This window comes from Canis lupus, chromosome 30 (assembly GCF_003254725.2).
Source record: "Canis lupus dingo isolate Sandy chromosome 30, ASM325472v2, whole genome shotgun sequence".
In the NCBI taxonomy this organism is placed as follows: domain Eukaryota; kingdom Metazoa; phylum Chordata; class Mammalia; order Carnivora; family Canidae; genus Canis; species Canis lupus.
This window is the reverse complement of record NC_064272.1, coordinates 3,540,388-3,550,295: the sequence shown is the minus strand read 5'-3', so window position 1 is coordinate 3,550,295 and position 9,908 is coordinate 3,540,388. Positions and strand designations below refer to the sequence as shown.

General features: G+C 34.6%; 1 long non-coding RNA gene across 1 annotated transcript; it reads left to right on the top strand.

Annotated features, from left to right (window-relative positions):
* The first annotated feature begins 1,629 nt into the window (after window positions 1-1,629).
* LOC118352952 (uncharacterized) lies at window positions 1,630-3,356 on the top strand. Its single transcript, XR_004810960.2, has 2 exons — window positions 1,630-1,883; window positions 3,186-3,356. It is a non-coding gene; the product is annotated as an uncharacterized LOC118352952 (long non-coding RNA).
* Window positions 3,357-9,908: the final 6,552 nt, after the last annotated feature.

Sequence of the window (9,908 nt, the reverse complement as noted above, 5' to 3'; positions counted from 1 at the left end):
CTTCTTTAAAACTATAAATTTGAAGGAAAATTTCAAAATGGGCTTTTTCAGACAGTGAATTAAGTGTAATATCAAATAATCCTTTGGACAGGTGCACCCTTGGGGGAGTCTCAAAAAAAGTATATTTCTTCATAATTCTGCTAAGTTGTTCATATCCAGGGTTCTTTTTAGTATCCTTCAATAAGATTTGTTGTTACCATTGCGTGTTTTATTTTTGTTCTCATTCTGTATCCTCAAAGCCAGCTTTAATGTAATAGCAAGGCTATGTGGATACAAACTCAGACCCAGATTAGACCTCCTGAGCTGTCACTTAATAACCACGACTTTAAAGTGGCACATAAACTTCTATGAGCCTCAGTTTCCTTATTAGTAAAAATGAGGTCAAACATGCATCTTATTGCATCCCTTATTGGGTGAGGGTAAGAAAATGCCTAAAAAAGTAAGAAGTCAGTCAATTCACATCACTTAAGGGCTTGTCCATCCCCGCCCTTCAGCCTTCATCCTCCAGTTCTCATAAGAAAAAGTTTGCCAAAAAGCAGAAAGGCTGTCAAGAGAGCAAGTCTTTAGTCTCCTCCCAAGACCATTCCCTCAATCATGGGGATGCCTGAGAAGATTATTTCCTACTTTTGCAAAAAGTATGATGATGAATTTTCTAAATGTAAATTGCATTTAGCCCTCAAAAGTCTATGTATATAAAGGTAAGTAAGTGCTACTTTTTGCCAGCCAGGGGTGAATTACAGTGACTTCTGTGAGTATATGTTTTACCCTAGAGACAGAACCCACCATGCTTGGGGAATCAAGGAGGTCCACATGGTGTGCTGGTAGGAGAAAAGGGAACATACACAAACCCCAGTATAAGACCAATAGCCAGCAGAAGACATGTACATGGCTAAAAACTGGATGCCTAAGCTGGACCAGAGAACAAGGGCACAGTCATGTCTTCTAGGTCAAGAAACAACGCCAAAGGAAAAAATAAAAGGACAATAAAAAGAAGAAGAAAGAATCTTTCTATCTCTCTCTCTCTTACACACACACACACACCAGACAAACTGATAGGATAATTCCAGATTTGCCTTTTTTTTTTTTTTTTTTGCTACAACAGGCAGATTCAAATAGCAATCTCTATAGGTGAAGTAAAATGATACAACAAATACCGTACTGAAACTTTTAAGTAGGCATTTGGGAAACCTGCTGTTTGTATTCATAAGTATTAGCCAGCAGATGGAAAAATATTACTTTTGTGGGAACAAACGGTCACCACCTAATTTATGACACATACTGTCTCAAAAATATTGCTCCTCTATTTTTTTATAACTGAGGGGACACATCAGAAATTACAGCACAGCAACAAGAGCATTTGCTGTACTTGAACATGTTAGTTTGGGCCTCATCTATGTTGCACCAATGATCAGGCACATCCTTTTGAAGTGCTTGACCCTATAAATCATTTTCATGTACAGGACACCAGAAATGTGATCTATTCTAACATGATGGACTGTGTCCCAAAGTAGACACATCTAATGCATGGCTTGGATGTGGCAGTAATGTAATAAGATGCCTCCACTGTCATAATGTGCTGATGGTGATGTCATTCAATGAAACTTAAATTTATCATTCTAGCTAGGCTCTTGACATTTACTAGGATTCCATTTCTTTGGGAAAGGTTGTCTAATTCTCCCAAAAAGAAGAAATCTGTCATTAGAGAGTCCAAGTTAGAGTAAATATATACCTTGTAAGATTACTTAGACTTAATATTTTCTCAAGTCTAGAACTCTGGCAGCCTTTGCTAACTTGCAGCATTAAGTGCAAATTTATGTCTACTGTCAAAACACTTAATCCAGCCTTCTGCTATGGTATAAACAAATGTACTTGTCAAGTGTGAGGTAAGAGTCATGGAGTTGGAGGAGAGATGGGCCATGTATTTATGTGTTTGTAAAAATAAATCTCTGTGAGACTGTCATCACTCAAAAACTATAGTTTCCTTGAGGATGAGTTACCCCATCCCTAAGAAAAATGGCTCTTTGATTTAGTTCAACTGAATGTTTCTACAGGTAGCTACCTTAAATATCACACAACTAAGATCATTTACAAATTAGTTCTCCCATTAACTGAATTTTTAGTTATAGATACTAGATAGTTCATGGCTTGATACAATATAGTTCTAAAAAACATAAACATGTCTGTAATTTCTTGAGACAGTAGTGCAGAAGTCTAGATTAAAAAAAAAAACTAGCATGAAAAATCAGCAATTAATGGATCTGCTTCCGATGGCACATTGCTTTCACTAACGTTTAGTGTTGTCCAATATCTACCTCGTAAAAAAATTATTTTAATCGACGAAACATATTTGGTACCCGTCTTTATAAAAATTCCAAATTACATATCAAGTTTTAAAGAAGGTGTAGCTTTCATATTCTTGTTACAACTGTTGCTACTAATCACATGGCAGAATGGGATCTGAAGAACCACCCAAATATCCCCTTGCCTACAGTACATGACTATACTTAACCAGAAAGATGACTGTTCATGCTGTTCTTTAAAACCTCAGAGGAAGCATATAGTCGTTAGATTATCATGGTAACTATGCAATATCTGTGAGTAATACATACAACTGCCTTTTTATGGCTACTGCATTAAGAGTATTTCTGTTCATTCCATTTTAAATTCTATTCGAATGTAAGTGTGAATTCACTGTTAAATAGATACATAACCTACGTAACTCAAAGGAGAATAGAATGTCAAAGAATGAAAATTGTTCTACATGAAAATCTTGTTATATTACTTTGGCAGTATTAAACTGGTATTAATAAAAATGTTCAGGTGTAATTCTCTTTACACAATGAAGTACTTCTGAAAACATCTGCAAAATGAATCCTACTGAAAGCTATTTAAAGGAGTCATATGGTAAATACTTTATAGAATAATCTTTTTCATGAATTCAAGTACATTTTCTCCTAAACCGACCCTCATCTATATCTGTGTTTATTTTAATATTTTAATAGTCAAATTAACTGTCACACCAAACTGTATTCAACCCCCTTCTACTGGGCCAATAGGAAGTTAAAATTTCAGCTTGATATCTTTTATTATAGGGTCATTATCTCAGTCAGTTAATCCATTCAGTCTGCTATAATAAAGATACCATAAGCTAGATGGCTTCAACAACAAACATTTATTTCTCACAGTTCTGGAGGCTGGAAAGTCTACAATCAAAGCACCAGCAGATCCATTGTGTGGTAAGAGCCTGCTTCCCGACTAGGGGACAGCTGCCCTCTTGCTATGTCTTCACATAGCAGCAGGCTAGTTATTTATTTTAAAATAAAATCTTTAAAAAAATAAATAAATATTACAACAAATCTTGTACATATAGTTTCATTTGTGTGTAAATATATTTGTAGAACACATTTTTAGAAGTGGAATTTCAGGACCAAAAGATATGTGTATTTTAAATTTATAACTAATTATCAAATGCCCACTGTAGAAATTATACCAATTTAGACTCATACTAAAACAATGTATGAAAGTGTGTATTTTCCCATATCCTCACCAGCATTAAGATGTATAAAACTTTATATAGTGGTTGTCCATTATATGTTAAAGTATATCTATTATTATGACTTCTATTATTATTAATGAAATTAAGCTTTAAAAAATATTTTTTTTAAGATTTTATTTATTCATGAGAGACACAGAGAAAGAGGTAGGGACAGAGGCAGAGGGAGAAGCAGGCTCCCTGTGGAGCCTGATATGGGATTCGATTTCTGGATTCCAGGATCATGACCTGAGCCAAAGGCAGATACTCAACCACTGAACCACCCAGGTGCTCTTTAGATTATCTTTTCAGTAAACTGTTAATTTTCTTTTACCATTGTTCCATTGGGTTTTGGTAACTTTACTAGTAATTTGATAAATTACATATTAAGAATATTAGCTTTTGTTCTATAATATGTATTTACAAATTATTTTTCCCAACTTACTATTTGTTTTTTGAATGTGTTTATGATGTTTTTCCCATGCACATTTAAATGCAAATTTATCAACTCATTTAAATTTCTAAATTTGGGGTTACATTTAAAAAGGCTTTCCTTTCTGAGATTTTTTAAATCCATTTTCTTTTAATAACATAATGCTTTCAACTTATTGTTTAAATCTTTGATCTATTTGAAATGCATTTTGTTGAAAGAAAGAAGATAAGGAGTGAACAATTTTTTAAAATGTTTAACTCAGTGTCCCAACACTTCTCGTTGAATAAGCAATCTTTTCCCCATTGATAGATAGTGTCACACTTACTATATATCTACTATATTTTGAGTCATTTCTGAATATTTGTTCTGTTTTTTTGTGCATATACATTTGAATGCCTAATAGTTTTAATTACTGTAGCATTATAATATGTTCTGAAATCTAACAGAGTATAAATCTCCTCAAATAGGTTATGAATTAACCTATTTGTGCATGTTTATTCTTTCAAAATATCTTTTAATTCAGTTTGTCTAGTTGCCAAGAAACTTTTTGGATGCCATGAAATGTGTAAATTATTTTAGAAACAATTGACACCTATAACAGATTGTGTGTCTATGTGATAATGAAAAATTACTTTCCAGTGAGAGCATTCTCATGTTTACATTACTAGCATGTTGTTTCCTTTATATAGATCTTGCATGATTATGGTTTTGATTAATGCCAGGTATTTTACCATATTTTTGCTCTTTTTAAAAATGAAATATGGCACATTCTGGGACTAAAAAAGCTAAAATCTAAGTTTAAATACAGAAATCAACATCAAGACAGAAAAGAAACTACCAATAAATAAAAATTAAATGGTCATCAGACTTTTCATTTGTGACTTTGAGGCTATAAAATGGTGGAATGCCAACTAGAGATTACTGATGCAGAGAAATTAGTCACATATCCACATGGAAGATAATTTTAGACATACAATATATCAGAGAGTCATTGCTCAGCCTATATCAATAATAAATAAACAAATATGACCAAATAACAAATGAGTCAAAAATCAGACTTCATAAGGAGGAAAGATAAAGAGAAGGAACTATGTTGAACAATGAATTTGAAAAGATGGATAGACAGAGATAGATTAGTAGAGACAGATGCTGTAGAGTAACAGGAATATGTTGTATGAGGGTTTGTTTTTTTTTAAGATTTTGTTTATTCATGAGAGACACACAGAGAGAAGCAGAGACAAATGTGGACTCGATCCGTGGAGCCACCCAGGCATCCCTGTTGTACTAGTTTTTAAATGTCTTTTGGAACTGAAGAAACATACAGTGATAAATAAATAAATAAAATTATAATTCCAGTCTAGAATAAAAAATATGAACCACCTAATTGAAACTTAGAAATTTGGGTAGTGATAAAGAGAGGAAGAAATAATGTTTTAAAACTTGAGTGGAGTGGGGCAAGGGAAGAATGGGAAAAGTAAAATTATCTCAACAGTTTCACTTTTATTGAAGAGTAAGAAATCAAAGGAAATAAAGTATCTTGTTTTAATGTCATGATATCTTGTTTCTAAATAAAGCAGAAAAAATATGTCTGAAAATGAGATGAGAAGAGGATGTAACCATGAATTAGAGAGGAAAATCAGAGAAGAATTTTCAAATTAACCATAGGGAAAATAAAATAAATAGCAACTTAATCAAACCAACAAAAACAAGGAAAAGAAAAGAGAGAAGAAAAGCAGATTAAAAAAATATATAAAGTGGGGATCCCTGGGTGGCTCATCGGTTTAGGGCCTGCCTTCAGCCCGGGTGTGATCCTGGAGTCCCAGGATCGCATTCCACATAGGCTCCCTGCATGGAGCCTGCTTCTCCCTCTGCCTGTGTCTCTGCCTCTCTCTTTTTCTGTGTCTCTCATGAATGAATAAATAAAATCTAAAAAAAAAAAAAAAATATATATATATATATATATATATATAGTAAGATGAAAGGCATAAAATCAGTGAATTGGTCTTTACACTAAATAGACTAAATCTCCCATTAAAGATAAAAACTGTCAAATTAGGTCTATAAAGAAAATCTAGCTTTATGTAGTTTATAAGTAATAAACTGAAAAAGAAAAATTGAAAAGAGATATAAAGCAAATGCAAACCAAAAAAATAAAAATAAGTAGTAATGGCAATATTATTATGAGAGATGTTGGAGTTTAATAACTTTAATAGTATAACATGCTTTAGTTTCATTCATATTAATATGGGAATGGACTAAATAAAGCTAAGAAGTTTTTATCTTTAGGATGTCTCTCTTAGAACCCAGAGTATGCTAAAGTACCTGATGACATTCCAAGGGGTGGGGGGTATTATATTCAGCACTTCCAAAACTTATTTGGTTACTCTTGGAGCAAAGACTAGTGATCTGCAGATTTGTTGGCACATGAAGGGGCAGGGGTAGGGGCGTGGGAAGGATTCCTGCATGCAGTTTCCTAAGTATAAAACTGCAATATCAGTGGCTGTGGCCACATTGTTTCCAACAATCCCCCAGATCTTTGTAAGGGAATGAGATCACTTTTGATTTTTAAATTTTGCTGTCCCTTTAAGGATTGATGAAAATAACTAAGAAAACTATATAAAGGGCAGCCCGGGTGGCTCAGCGGTTTAGTGCCGCCTTCAGCCCAGGGTGTGATCCTGGAGACCCAGGATCGGGTCCTACATAGGGCTCCCTGCAAGGAGCCTGCTTCTCCCTCTGTCTCTCTCATGAATAAATAAAATCTTTAAAAAAAAACTATATAAAGTGTTTAAGTATTCCATATTTGATTTTCTTTTTTTTTTCTTTTCTTTTTTTTCTTGCCATAGAAAACTTTTAACTCACCTGGGATGGTGCTGAAGGGAAATACGGGAATGGATGACAGCAAAACACAATTTAAAAATCAATATGGGCATATCCATTCATAAAAGTGGAAGTAATTAGTTAATATCTTAGTGCCAAAGACAGAGAAAGCCAAATCCCCATAATACATGCCACCAACAAAAAATTGAAATATTTTAGTCTGTCTTTTTTTTCCAGTGCTTGGAATGGTAAAGAATAATCTCAGAGTGGCGTTTCTAAGAATTTTGGCTTGGAGGAGCACAAGAGTATGACCAACCAGGCATCAAGAACCTTAAAAATATATATTAAGGTAGACTAAAATAGAAGGAGAAAAAAACCACAAATAAAAAAAAAAAAAGCTCATATAAAATAAGTGTTTATTTCTTAATCACATGAATTTAAGACAGGTGACTTCCTGCCATGTGATGATTCAGGGCCAAGACTCTCTCCTTCTACTTTTAGTCTTCTTGGTCATTTGCATCTAAAAGCAGAAAAGGGAGGAGAACAAGGAGGACGTATATCTGCTTCTTAAAAGCCTTGTCTTAGAAATGGCATAGATCACTTTTCACTTTTTACTCACTAGGACTCAATCAAATGGCTTCACCTAACTGAAAGAGGGATGGAAAATGTACTATAGTTGAGTGATTGGAAAGAAGAAAAAGCATAGATTTTAGCAAGTAGCTAGCAATCTCTGCCACAGAGGACATGGAATCTTCTATCAAGGAAAACATGAAATCTAAGGCAAATAGTACAAAATAATCCCTGGAGGTAGTCAACTGGAGGTGAAAATAGAAGTAACAAGTATAATATCCATGAACAAATAAACCAGTAAGAGGAATTCTACTATAAACAATACGTAGAACATCCATATTCAACAGCACACTTGAGGACAGTCACCACGAGCAAGCCCCAAAAATGACTTACGAACTAAAAGAACTGTCTCTATGATGCATTTAGGTCCAATTCTATCTATAATATAGCTCAAGGCTCTGGTGACTATCTGCACAATTAGTTAAGACAGAAGAGAAAAAAAGAAAGAAAGAAAGAAAGAAAGAAAGAAAGAAAGAAAGAAAGAAAGAAAGAAAGAAAGAAAGAAAAGGAGAAGAGGAAGAAAGGAAGGGAGAGAAAAAGAAAGGGAGAGAAAGAGAGAGAGACGGAAAGAAGAAAAGAGGAAGAGGAAAACAGGAAGAAAGGAAGAAAGGAGAGAGAGTAGAAGCAGGGAAGAAAGGAAGGGAATATATAAAGAAAGATGTTTAATGCTCTTAGCCTTGTGTCCACATTTCTAATAAATACATCAACATTAGATATCATATTTCCTTAGCAAAAGATAGTGCAAAAGAGATTAAGGCCAGGATAGCACATGGCCCCTGTCCCCTTCCCCAGCCCACATAAAGCCACTTTGTCTTGGAATCTGTAGTAGCCCAGCCCGATTCTGTTCCTCTCTATATTTTTTATTAACCCTCATGACATTCCTCTCTGTATTTTTTATTCTCAGCATTGTGTAAAATAAAATGAAGGAGAAATTGAAAGAGGAGAGAGAGCTTGATTTCACTGTCTTTAAAACATGGAAGTAAAGTTAAAAGAAGTAGCCAGTTAAAAAGAGCACACACAGCACAAAACTAATTGACTCTAGGGGTAAAATGCTCTATACATGTATTATATTTTTGTCCTATACTCCAGTTTTAACTACATGCACAATATTGTTTGACTAATTGGACATGAATTATTAAATCAGTCAAAGAAATAGTCTAACCCATCAAACAGTTTGACTTGTTTTGATCATTCAAAATCACATGTGAATAGAGCTTTAAAAAAAACAAGCCTTCCAGGTTCAAACAGGAATGTGGAAAGCTAAAAAGAGTTGTTTTCACCTTTACATTAAGAGAAAGATGAACAAACTGTATAAATGTCTTTTCTTGAACTCATCAGAGCACTAAGTTTGCAGGACAGACAACTAACATCAAACCTAGAGGAAGACAAGCACTTGCAGGAAGAAACAGAAACAGAGCTTTTGATTACCTGGGAAAAACATTCCCAAACACCAAATAAGCTATTAAGAAGAGTAAGCTAGAAATTGTCTAAGGAGGAGCAATTGGTTGGCTCATTGAGTAGAGGATGCAACTCTTGATCTTGGAGTTGTAATTTCAAGCTCCGCATTGGGCGTCGAGATTACTTAAAAATAAAATCTTCAAAAGAAATGTCTAACAAGTGCTAAAAGCTTAGTGTGGACTGATGTGAAAGTATAAAACCCTGGGGAGGCCATGGATATAGGGGCTTTGCACCTTCTTGCGGGTTTTCACTCCAAGAAGCCCAAAAAGAAAATAAAAAAGAATCCTAAGTAATTTTGTCTCACGGAGATGACCAGGGGAAAGAACAGAAGCCACTGTGAAACTCATCCCAAAGGCATCTTCCTTAAAAAAAACTTCAATTTGCATAGGGAAGACATCAGAACTATAACGCAAAGACACTGGTAGAAGCCCACTGCAAATGAGATAAGACAAGGAGCAGAGATAAGCTCTCTCCTTGGGGAATATGTATGAAGATTTGCTAGACCCACACAGCATTACATCTGGGCCTCTCTAATACTAAGGTTTAATCGAAACATAAGAATGTCTCCTTTCCTCAACCACAACCATCACGCTAAGTGTTCAGCTCGAATATTGCTGTGGGGGCAGCCGGAGACAGAGTGTCCTCTGATGTGGCACAAAGGGACACCCAAAGCCAAAGGCAGAACAAGTACAGGAATCACATAGAAAAATTGGTACAGTTGAGGGTAAACATAGCAATAACAAACTCCAAACCCACTCTAAACCCTAACTGGTTTAACACAAACACCCACACTAAAGGCCTAGCGAAAGGAAAGCCATGCTCACCTCTAAGCATAAAAAAAATGTACATCAATATTAATGGTCCTATACAAAACATTTGTCTTTCAAAAAGAAATTATGAAGCATAAAGAAAAAAGACCGTGAAAAACAAAAGAGAATAAAATACTAAGAACCAGACTCAGATATGACCAGATGTTAGATAAGGAATATAAAATATTTATGAGTAAAATGTTAAAACTCTAAAGGAAAAGACAAACAA